Source organism: Helianthus annuus, chromosome 9, assembly GCF_002127325.2.
Source record: "Helianthus annuus cultivar XRQ/B chromosome 9, HanXRQr2.0-SUNRISE, whole genome shotgun sequence".
In the NCBI taxonomy this organism is placed as follows: Eukaryota; Viridiplantae; Streptophyta; class Magnoliopsida; order Asterales; family Asteraceae; genus Helianthus; species Helianthus annuus.
This window is the reverse complement of record NC_035441.2, coordinates 91136509-91149664: the sequence shown is the minus strand read 5'-3', so window position 1 is coordinate 91149664 and position 13156 is coordinate 91136509. Positions and strand designations below refer to the sequence as shown.

At 33.9% G+C, this 13156-nt stretch overlaps 1 long non-coding RNA gene across 3 annotated transcripts; it reads left to right on the top strand.

The window, feature by feature from the left end:
* Positions 1–7705: 7705 nt before the first annotated feature.
* Positions 7706–11382, top strand: LOC110874352. Of its 3 annotated transcripts, XR_002555867.2 has the most exons (5): positions 7706–7974; positions 8163–8250; positions 8474–8640; positions 8736–8823; positions 11088–11382. It is a non-coding gene; the product is annotated as an uncharacterized LOC110874352 (long non-coding RNA). The 3 variants fall into 3 exon arrangements; XR_004866395.1 differs by having other exon boundaries at positions 8474–8823; XR_004866396.1 differs by lacking the exons at positions 7706–7974; positions 8163–8250; positions 8474–8640; positions 8736–8823 and adding an exon at positions 8830–9846.
* Positions 11383–13156: the final 1774 nt, after the last annotated feature.

Below are 13156 nucleotides of genomic sequence, written 5' to 3'. Positions count from 1 at the left end.
ATTTCGATTCCATACATATCTTAGACATGATACAACTTATCGAGATCTCCTTATTTTCAGGTACCTGAGGTTCTTCTTAAACCATCATGTCTATTGTCTCTTCAGGAGATCTTATTACTATAACCTCGACTTGACCATCTTAATTAGTTGCTTAAACTTTCGAGGAATTTTATTATTGGAATCAACTAGTCTACCACGCTTTAGGCCTGCAATAGACTCATTACAAAAATATGTGGTTGTCCTCTTGGGACACACATATAATTGGAGCATAAGCAGTTGATTATGTGACTTACTTAGTCACGCTATTTAGGTAAGTGAACTTGTCTGGTAATTTGTTCTTTGATATTGGTAAATGAATTATACTTTAAACTTATAGTTCATAGTTTATAGTCTGAGGATCAAGATGACATGATAATTCATTTCACTTTTCACTTTCCAACTGCTTGTTATCTCCCCCCTAATGTTGGGAACATTCATTCACTAAAGTGAAAACCAATGAGCCATAAACGAATTTCTCACTAATGGCTTTAAGTATTCAATCATAGACGATTATTTTTACCCAACATATTCTCAAACTTTTTAGAAGTCCCATCGTTGTGCGGTGTGGTGGATGAGTTTCAATATATGTCGTACAACCAAAATCTTTGATGAGACATCTTTTGTTCCTGACCAAAAACCAACTGTATGGGGAGAACTATAACTTATTGGCTTGATGTGAATTGATGGAACTATATTTAAAATTACATGTACCTAAATGAACTTTTGCTCCTCTCATGTTCATTGGCTTTGTAACCAATAGTAGATGTTTAGTGGTCATCTCAACAATAACACTTATTCCAATGATCGTTAATAACTTGGGAATCAAATTCACTATTATCAAATAAATATACTAATCTGGATTAATATGCTTGCTATCACATTAGCTAAGCCATAATCACACAAGCTTCAGGTTGTGGATTTGATAACCATTTAGACGATGCATCGATTTAAAACACTAAATGGTATCATGTTGGGATATGCATATCCTTTAATCGCTTCCAGAATATTTAGGTATACACACCCTTGTTTATTTTGCAAATATATAATTTCCCTTGAGAGCGAACACTACATGCTAATTATTTTCTTGAAGAATCTGCCAGTTCCTTCTAGTTCTTCAATATGTTTCACATCATCATTGACTTGGTGTGGTCTAACCAGTCATGCCTAAGTAAATAATCATGATACATAAACTTCTAGTTTACGATCGTATGTGTAGTAGTTGCATTATGCGAGAGAACGTGTTATCATTGCAAACTATTGTGTTATATAACTTTATCCTTTTTCACATTTTGTTCTCGTATAATCACTACCATAATTTTCCACTTATAGTGGTCAATCTCATTATGACCATTATTACAATTCTGAACTTGGCTATCATATCATTCTGATATGGTCAATCTCATTATCAAATTGGCTATTATAACACTTCTGATGACCGATCTCATTATTATTATGATCGTCATTACAAATTTCTCAATTATGTCCATGATCACGATATTTTCAATGATCGTTATATAATCACATTCAATTCAGGGAATGAAGTAGAACCAGAACAAGTCTTATAACTTTTCATTCTTCATCGGAGGTTTTATGGATTATACATGTTTTAGTTTCACTCGTGTTTGTTTAATACACGACATAAAATATGAGAGAACCGTATCTTATTATTTCAAATATTCATGTTATACATGTTTCATATATTATATTTTCGTATAAACACTTCCTTAGTGAGTCACTTCTTGTGGTTGATTTCAATATTAACATGGTTGATCTCACTATCAATATAGGATCATTATAGTTCTCTCATTTACCATGATCACGACATTTATAACGATCATTGTATAATCGCCACATAATTAACATGGTTGATCTCATTATTCACATGAGCATAATAACAAACTTTCATGGTGGCATCATTTTAATTTCCTTTGGTCATGATCATTAGGGCTGAGCAGTATACGGTTCAGAACCGCCAGAACTGGGGAACCGAACTGGAACCGCTAGATCCAAACCGTATTTTTGTATATAGGGTCTGGTTCTGGTTCTTACATTTGGGTAAAAACGGTTCCCAGTTTGGTTTCGGTTAAAACCACGGTTCCAGTTAAAGAACCGCTAAAACCACTTGGGATTATAAATATTTAAAACCCTATTTTATTAATGAGCTTTTCAATATCATCCGGCCATCCTAATTCTCATTCCCTTCTCTTATATTCATTCCACGATCTCATCTTTCATCTTCTAATTCTTCTCCATCTCTCAACCCTAACCCTAATTGCTATCATACAAGTTCATCTCCATCAACAACCTGCAAATACATGTACGCTATTCTACATGACCTTTTTTTGTGATTGCATATATTTTCTTTCTAGATGTTTGCTTTCTGATACATATAGTTTTTCGTAAGTGAAAATAAAAATTGAACAAAAATAATCAAATCAATGTTGATCGAATTGTAAATGTGTATGTAAATAGTGTATCGCTTGTTTTAATTGTTAACACGATGGTTGTAATAGTTTTATTTAGAGTTTGTTTTATGGCTTGAATTTTTTTATTGTTTCTTTGCTACTTTTATTTTGGTTGGTTTGAACTTGAATGTTGCAACTCTTAGTTATTAATGTTTTAAATGGTTTGATTTGTTTCAATTGAATTGTTAATTTTAGGATTTAATTGTCAACCGGTTCCCGCGAGAACCGTTTACACAAGAACCGTTTAACCGGTTCGGAACCGAACCGGAACCGTTATAATACGGTTTGGCTCTGGTTCTTAAATTTAGCAATTAACGGTTCTGGTTCGGTTCCGGTTCGGTTCGGTTCTGAACCGTTGCACAACCCTAATGATCGTGACCTTTACACTGATCAACATCATATTCACTTTAAGCAATGAGATAGAATCCGAAAACATTCATGGATTCTCATTCTTTGTTTAGTCACATGGGTATGAAATCATTTTAAACTCATACTTTGTTAATGGTATCGCTACTTCATGAGCATATCTCAGGTGTGACAAATGAACATCTTTTATCCAGTTTTTCATTAAAGACAATCTTCTTTTCATATATTATAAATTGAGAAATCGTTACATGACCGAGTCATGTAGTATTGTCGGTCTATAAATCTTATGACCTTTTATAAATTAATAATCAGATTCAGAGAGTATGACACTTCTGATGTCATATTTAAGCATATTTATACTTTTTTTATGATAGCATATAAACCACATTGGTTTTTTTTTATTCAACAATATTTACATGATGCATGATAAAATCAAGGTATAATGTAGAGTCAATTTGCATAATACACTATGTTACAACATATTGTAGTAGAAAACAAGTTATAGAAAAACTTTATAAAATAAGACATATATCTTTTCATCACTTGCAAGAAAATGTATGTAATTTATGCATAAATATAGCATGATATAGCCAATCACAAGTATATCATATATACACATATTTGTCACTATAGTTTAAAAAATAAACAAATGTCACTATCAACTTTCTCGATCATATAATAACATATGAATCTTTATTACTTGTAATGATCTTTCTTATACTAATAAATTTTGTTGCTCAAGAAAATATATCAGGCATCTTGAGAATTTTAGTGTCATGTAAATTTTCAAATAATATCTTTTACCACACAAATATTTCATAGAATCAAATCACATACTTAAATATCTAATAGCAACTAAAAGGCTTATACAATTGCAATAACAATGATATACAACAAAGTTAACTAAGTAGTTGTCATATTATAACATATTATTATATAAACATGTGCATTATTGTAAATTCATTAACAGAACTGCACTAATGATTATCTTCAAATAGAACTATTAGACATCACCTTTTAATACAAATTGTATTTTGGTAGTTCAACATAAAATTGTATAAATACTAATAACAAAAACTAATTAATGGACCAATCAAAATTCAAAACCATAATAATAGTTACATCCATTCACCAAATCAAAATTAAATTTATATATTAATATATTGAAAATTTCTAAGTAATCTTGCGGATCATTTATCGGCGATTTCAAAATCATCATCCCAAAATCAACAAAATTTTGTAAATTAAAAGCACATAATGATTTAGAATTTGTAATGTCTCTTTGAAACCCCAAAAACGTAATTCGTTGTATAAAATTTAGAACAATAAAAGGCTAATTAATTACTAACTATAAAATATAATAAAAACAATTTATCCCACAAGTAGTAAGTCGATTACAATTCAAAAACCAAAACTGATATACAACTTAATTTATTAGCTTTTACAAAGATGTATAACATGTATCTACTACGGCATATCATGGCATACTACATTCCCAATCTAAATAATTTCACGTTTAATACATACCATACATAACTACATCTTTCAAGAGTTAGTTGACATACAAGTAGAATTATATTATTAAAATCTTTAGAGTAGTTTCAAAATGACCAATTGTGGAGATTTAAATATATATTGCATATTTGGGCAACTAAATTAAAGCATAAATTCACTAGATACAGCAACTTTTCAAACCGTTAATGAAACATACCTATTCAGTTTAGTGTACCAAAACTTCCCTTGAAGTCCAATAAAATGTTTAATGATAAAAAAAAAGATAACCAAGGTGGGTAATAAATTAGTTACAATATTGTAAATAATCAATTAGAGAAACTAGAAAGATTCTTTTTCTTGATAAAAAAACCATTGTGTTTTTGGTTTACTTTTGCTTTCTTTTCTTCACATCTCAATGTTTTTCGTAGGTGTTTGTTTGTGAAAGAAAACTATTCAGATACGTAACTAGGAAAGTAAATAAAGAAATAAAAACATTATGATCCTGGTTAAATAAGGATGATGTCAATGTTGTTCATGATGATTTTAATCTTAAATAATAACCAATAAAAAATATCAAGAAAAGCTTAAATTAATTTTCAAGTTTTATCATACCAACAATCGATGAGAAAAGAGGAAATAAAATTAAAACAATTAAGGGTTTTCATACCAGATCAACAATTTTGCCTTTTATCTCTTTCGCCAACGTTGATACGACATGGTGTCTTGTGCTGATACAATCCAACTTCAAAAGCAATTTGTGCTGATAACATGTTGTGAAACAGCGACCTACTAGCAATGTATAGAAAAGAATGGGAGAATGAGAAATGAGTTTCTTATTGATGTACATGTATGAAATACAAAGCCTCTATTTATAGCCTCTATTAAGAATGCGGAGAGTCACTATAAATGATATATTCATAACATAAATGTAATAAAAAACTATTATATTATAATATATTAAATAATTAAAAACTATATATTATTATAAAAATAAATTAACTATTCATCATCCCTCAAAAACAATATACATATATATATATATATATATATAGGATTAGGATCAAGAGTGAACAACTTCTTGAGAGTGAACTGAGTGAACTAATCTTGGCCATTGATCATTTTTCAGATTAAAAGGGTAAGATTGACATTACCCAAGTATATTTAATTAAAATCCCTTAATTTTCTCATCTATTAGGGTCTGTTTGGTATGGGGTAATGGAATAGACGAAGGAATGGAATGGACGAAGTAATGGAATGGACGAGGGAATGCAATGGATCATTACCATTCCATGTCTTGTTTGGTTACCATGTGTGAATGAAATGAATTATTATTGTGTATTGTTTGGTGGCAAGAAAAACGAAGGAATAAAATTAGCGGTGAGTGGTGGTGGTGGTGGTGGTCGGTGGTAGTGATTGTGGGTGGTTATAGGTGGCAGTGGTGGGTGGCGGCAGCGGCGATAGGTGGTGGTGGTGGCGGCGAGTGGCGATGCGACGACGATGACGAGTGGCGGTGGCGGCGGCCATTGGTGGTGGGTGGCGGCGGAGGTGGCGGTGGTTGGTGGTGGTGGGGGTGGCATCGACGATGGTGGTGGGTGACGGCGGCGAGGGGCGTTGGCGGTTGGTCGCGACGGTGGGTGGTAACGGTGGCGGGTGGGTGGCGGCGGCGGCGAAGGTGGTTGTCGGGTTGCGGGTGGCGGCAATGGCGTCGGTGATGGGTGGTGGTGGGTTGTGGCGAAGATGGTGGGTTGTGGTGTTGTTGATGAATGGTGAAAGAGGGGATGGAATGAAAAAAAAACATGGGGGATGGATGGAATGATTTTGAGGGAATGGAATGGCTTTTGGAATGGGTGATTCCATTCCATTGACTAACCAAACACCATTTTCTTCATTCCATCGTAATCATCCATTCCATTACGCCTCTCATTCCTGCATACCAAACACTACCTTAACTCTTTCTCTCTCTCTCTCTCTCTCTCTCTCATTTTTAATTATTTCTCCATTATTTCTTTATCCATAGATTTTTTTCTTATTTTAACTTGAATATTGTTTTTCTTTTATTATCTGTATATATAGATATCATAATACATTGTTTTTAACTTTTTATAATTTTCAATAAACATTAAAAAGTTTCTCTGAGATTGAAATTGTAATTATTTTTGGGCATTAATTTTTTATTTTTTTTAATATGGGATGAAGTTATTTATTTTTGCATACATGTGATATGTTTCATTTTCATTAATTTCATAATTTTTGTATGAATCTACTCGTGTGTATGCCTAATATACTATATGTTGTTAATATACACATATGTAACCATTTCTGAATATAAGACACAGATGTATAAAAGACTGTACACATGTGTTAAGCTAACAGCTGTGTATTTTGTATAAAGTGATAGTTAGCGAGACTGTACACATGTGTATAAACTAACAGCTGTGTATATTGTATAAACTGATACTAGCGAGACTGTACACATGTGTATACACTAACAACTATGTATCTTGTATATACGGAAACTTGCGAGATTTTAGGGATTTTGATTATATTGTTTAATAAATGCAATTTACAAAAGACACAAATACCCTTTTGTCATTTATTTTAAAAGGGAGTTACAACATTATAATTACAATCTTGTCATTTTTAAAAATCTCTAGATGATGTAATCCAATGGCCCAGATTAGTTCACACAATTCACTCTCAACCTAATGTTCATTCTTGAACCCTACCCTATATATATATATATATATATATATATATATATATATATATATATATAGTGTAAGTATCTATAGAAAACCCACTTTTATTTAGAAAACTTGGGAAACTCTAACCTCCCAAATTTTTTTTTTTAAAAAAATTACACATGTTATATACATGTTTTTAAGGGTTTTGGGCAAAAAAATCAAAAAAGCGCTGAGTAGATATTTAAAAAAAATAAACAAGTTTTGGTGTAACACATGTTACAAATATGTCAGATGAATGTAACATATGTTACACCAAAACTTGTTTATTTTTTTAAAAAATATCTACTCGGCGCTTTTTTGATTTTTTTTTTTGCCCAAAACCATTAAAAACATGTATATAACATGTATAATTTTTTTCAAAATAAAAAAACATCGGGAGCTTTGAGTTTCCCGGGTTTTCTAAATTAAAGTGGGTTTTCTATACATCCTTCCCCTATATATATATATATATATATATATATATATATTATAATATAATAAAATTTGTACCTTTTTACTTTGTTTTTCTTTCTTTTCTTACATTCTCAGGTAACAAACTTATCTTTGTGTATTTAGCTCAAGATTATAGACGCCAAATGAAACAATTGAAGAATGAAGAATTATTCTATATAACATTTGCGGTAGGTTCTTATGAACAGGATACAAATTAGACATACTTAGGATGCTATTCACAATAGTGCCACCAACTTTTTCTTTCTCTCTTAAAAGCTCACATCCATCCCCGCTTGGAGGGACCACCACATAACCACCGTATCAACCACCAGGTTATTGAATAAATCGATCTCAAGGGCTTTGATTTGGGGATTATTTGGGCGGACACATGCAATCCATTAATCGGCTGGTCTGGTCCTAATTCTGATCATCAGGTCTGACAAATCTTTAATCTTTATTATTTTTGGGTCGAGGGTTTTGTTTGGTTCTGGCGAATTCTTTGTTCCCATGTGAAATTTCACATCTTTTTGCCAGAATTGTAATGGGTTTTGGTTTGGTTTAATTATTTGTTCTTTGGTATTGATTTACTTTTCCATGGACTAATTTTAGAACCCTAAATCAGTGTTTTGCCTTCTCTTGCACCGACGTAACTCCTGATTCACCCGTGTTCGCTTCAATTTACGTGTTTTAAGTCACCTCCCAAGTCTCAGGTATGTGTATTTTGGGTCTTCATTCGTATTTTGTGTTACTTTGATTTGTATTCTCACTTTTTGGTTCAAGGCTCTACATTTTGATTTACTTTTCTGGGTTCTTTGACATTAAATAATCAAATATTGTCGTTTGTTGATTTGGTATTTTATACATAATTATAGATGAACATCGTATTCATGACCATTACACGTTTGGTTTTTGTTGGGATTTTCTTCCAACCAGGACACAAAGAAGCAACAAATACCCAATATGTTGGCCGCTGATTGTATACATGGATCCATCCTGGTACAAAATTCCATAGCAGTGAAAATTTTAGATTTGTGGAATTGTACAGGACTTAAAACTTTCATCCTATATTGTTTTAATGCACTTCACATAGATTATCATTGGTAAGTGAGACTTAATAAGCTACTATAGTATTACGGATTTTTATGCATTATTGTTCTTATATTAATCGGTTTCTAATATTGGTACTATGTTGCAGATTTTTATATTATTTCAAAAAAAAACTTTGCTCTTTTTCGAGCCGGGAGTCTATCAAGGAAAAACTTCTATATCCTTTTGGATAAATGGTATTGCATTGTTGATTTCTTGAAAGGTTTCTTCAATGTAGTTCTCTAATTTTTCTTATAGTTATTCATCTGTTATATAATCACGTGTGCAATTACATGCTTGCTGTAGAATTAGCATATGAATATAGTGTTGCATTGCGAAACTTTTTAGCCATTTTTTATGCCTGACAAGCAAAGTTTAAGTGAGATAGTGGAGTATAAACTGTGAAGCTTAAGTGACAAAAGTGCAGCACCAGCTACAGCTCACAGCCTCACAACACCCAACTGTAGCTTGCAGTTGCGGCTCCATTCCTTAGCCGTGGGCAACCCAGCTGCAGCCGTGATCCGCATTCTCTAGATATGATTAGGTTCATCCTGTTGCGACTCGCTTCGGTAACGAAGTCAGTTTTAACTATTTAAGTCATGGGTAGTTTATTTCGGTATTAACCACTGGGTGTCAGCCCAGTGGCCACCGACACCCATCTTAAAACCTGCAAGGTGGAGGTCGCAAGTTCGATTCTTACCCTGAGCAGACCGGGGAATTCACCGCTAGGCAGGGCGGACTTATGTAGAAACTACGGGTTCCCGGGAACCCATTCGGTTTTTAATTTTTAGTGTAAATATATATAAGAAACTGAAAAGGAACCCATAAGTAAATTATAAAGGAAACCCATAAACAAAAAAAGCCTTGGTTCCACCGGTTATGTCCGCGCTTTTCTTTCTAACTCACCCGAGTTCGAATCCCGTATCAAGTGTTTTTTTTTGTTTTTTTTTATTTCTCTTTTTAATTTTTTTTATTAATGTAATAAAACCCATTTAGGGTTATATCACAAAACACACGCCGCCGCACAGCCACATAACAAGTAACCAACAGCAACATCAGCAGTTCCACCAGTCCACCTCCCACTGGCTTCCTCTCCGCCGATTGCTGCCGTCTGCCAACACCGCGACGTCCTTCCTCTCCCCTGCTCGGCTGCTCGGCTGCTCCGCCTCTGCCGATTGCTGCCAGACACTTTGTTTTTCTTATTCGAATCAGCGATTAAGGTTAGAATTTTGATTACATCAGTGATTACAGTTTGTTATACATCTGTTTGTTTTACATCAGTGATTACAGCTTTTGATTACATCAGTGATTACAATTTATAATCTGTTGATTACATAAATTGGGTTTGAAATTGGGTTTTTAAGTTAATATTGTTGCTGAAAGTTTCAGCTTTTGATGTTTTATTGCTACCGAAACAGTTCGATTAAGTGGTTAACCATCTGTTTGTTTCACTAAAATTCTATGTATTAATCTTTAGATGAAAGAGAAAGCTCTTTTGGTGATTACTTTTTCAAGTCATCATGTCTGATCTTCTAAACGATTACTGTTTAGTGTAACAATTGCTTGCATTAATCAGAAGACTGTTTGGAACATGAAGTATGGAGTAAGATAAGATCAAAATATATTACTATTAACTCTGCAGTAGAGTCCTAAAATTAATTGAAAACTTGGGACCTTTTACCGAATTCCAATATTGTAAACCATTTTCCTATATTCGGGAATAATAAACTGAACAAGTAACTAATTTACAACTTAGCCAACAACAATGTTTTTGCTAAGTGGAAATGCGAATTGAATAGTAACTTCTATATGCCTAATTGAACAAATAATCATTTGACACAACACAAACATAACATGAAATTCACAGGTTTGAGTTTAGCCTAAACAGGTTTGGGTCAGTTTAGGATCGAACCCGCAAACACAGTTTAGCTAAATATGCCATGTTCAGGACACCCTGGGAGGTTCGCGACCCGTTTAATCCGCTTATTTTTATTGGTTGTAAAACTAGGAAATACTATCCATTTTACATGTGATGTACCTTACCCGACGCGAACCGTCGAACCGACCCGAAGTTCTTTATGTTCAGTCCTAAAAAAGTGAACCCAGTGAAAAAAATTCCTGGATCCGCCACTGCCGCTAGGGCGCTTGGTTGGGTAGCAAACTGGGGAGGGGGATCCCTCCCGCGGTCAGGGGTACCGTGCATTTACCCTTTTTTAGTTTATTTCGGTATTAGGGGTTGGCCGTGTCCCGAGCGGTGATAAAGTTTATATTAATGCTTCATCAAACAATTTTATTATAAAAATGAGTATTGAAGAAGAATGTCTTTTGCGAATTACACACACATGAAGGAAGAATTACACACACATGAAGGAAGTAATGTCATCCACCAATACTTTTCTTACTTAAGTATGTTGTATGTTAACATATAAATCCTACTAACTTTAACAATCTTCTAACTCAGATTCTAGCAGTGCATCAAAGAGGACGCTGGGAATGATCGAAGGGGAAAACGTCTTTTGTACAGTTGCACAGTAGGATACCAACGCAACTGGAAGCCGTATGAATAGAAGCCACATCACCTAACAAAATATCTTTTGCACAGGTTATGCAACTAACATAACTTGCAATCATAACATGAGATGTTGTTTTTTGGTAAAACTTATGTAATTAAGTAACTTTGACGAGGATGTAACTAGCAAACGGCTTAGCAGAAATATAAATATAATCCCGCCGCATTGCGGCGGGTAACACTTCTATTTGATAATATGTAATTTAGAGTAACAAATAAAGCTACTGAAACGACGAAACGTAGAGATGGTAGGTAGTTCAAGTGAAAAATATATTTTCAATTCTCGAAATAAATAGTAACTCATGTTTGAACAATCTATTATCATTCACATTTTTTCACTCTACGTCACTACCACCTCTTCACATCACTTATATTCACTAACACTCACTATGGTTTCACTAGTTTTTACTACCCACTACCTATTAAAATAATACTTTTTTTAAGTAGGAATATTGGATTTTAATAATAAAAATTATTTATCGTTGGCCGCTAACAGTCCCAACTTCAACAATAACTATTGTCGTCCCAACTATTAACATTTTGGCCTCCAATGGACCCTGACTAACAGAACCCTAACGTCGTTAGTTTCCGGTCGCCAGAAAAACGTTTTTGGCCGGAAAACTCCTTTTTGACCGGAAAACTAAACCTTTTCGTCCCAAAACTCTTTGTAACCTTATTACGGACCTTTAGGAACTTTTTTCTAGTAAAAGCCCCGATTATTGAAGTCGCCGGAAAACTCAACTTTTTGGCCGGAAAACTCAACATTTTCGTCCCAAGCCTCTTTGTAACCTTAGATCCAAGCTTTAAAAACCTTTTGCTGGCCAAAAAAGGTTTTCCGGTGACCGGAGACTAACAGCGTTAGGGTTATGTTAGTCAGGGTCCATTGGTGATAGTTGGGACTATCAGTAGTTATTTTTGAAGTTGGGACTGTTGGCGGGAAATCACGAATAATTGAGATTATTAAATTCCAATATTCCTTTTAAATAAGTTAAAAAACAAAAAAAAAATATTCTAATTGGTTAAAAAACACGGTCCACATCTGTCGCAACCCCCCGATCCCACCCTGGGAGCGGGCGCCGCGAGCACGAGCCGGTGGTATCAGTGTTTATTAATTTGGCAGCGGAATTAAAACATCGGGATCGTAGTCAGGAAATAAATTCAAAGTTTGCAAAACACCAAACTGTTTGTATTAAACAAATGGGATAAAACCCATATTTCACTTATAATATTTCTATAGGGATAAACCCTAGTTTGCTGAAAACATAAACTCCTCCTTTTATTTAGGTAACTTTTATAGCCACTTTCTTTAAGCCTTCAGTGCTCAGTAGCTGAGTTTTTAGCTTCCAATCAAGTTACCTGAAACGCGTTTTAAAAATATTTTATCAGCAAAAATACTGGCGAGTACATTCGATTTATGAAAAGGCACATTGCTATATTTTAGATGTGAATTCGAATTCTGGATCGATTCCTTGACCGTTGAATGCATACGAACACGTGAGTTCTGCGGAATCCAATCATATGTGTGGATCAGACACTTAGATGTAATTATAAACTGATTTCTATTGATATTGTGACAATACAAAACCACGAAATCAAATGGACAGAGTTTCCCCACTCTGATCACCAAAGTTATCAAATGACAAGACCTTACACTCCTATTTATAAGCAGTGCTCATTCGGACGCATCAACCTAGCGGATGGCCTCCATCCGGACGGATGGACTAAGTCAATAAGTTTCCGAATGAACAGAATGCACATCTGTCCGAATGGACTATATGTCCATTCGTCCGGATGCACTTCAGTATACACCAACTTTGACTTTTGTACAGTTCAACACCGGTCTTGTTTCATCTAATAAGCTGCGATACGTGATTGACGGAAGTGATAGACATTATGCACTCACATTACAGCATCAAGAGTTTTTACATTTGTTTATATCTACCAATTTCCCAAACAGTATT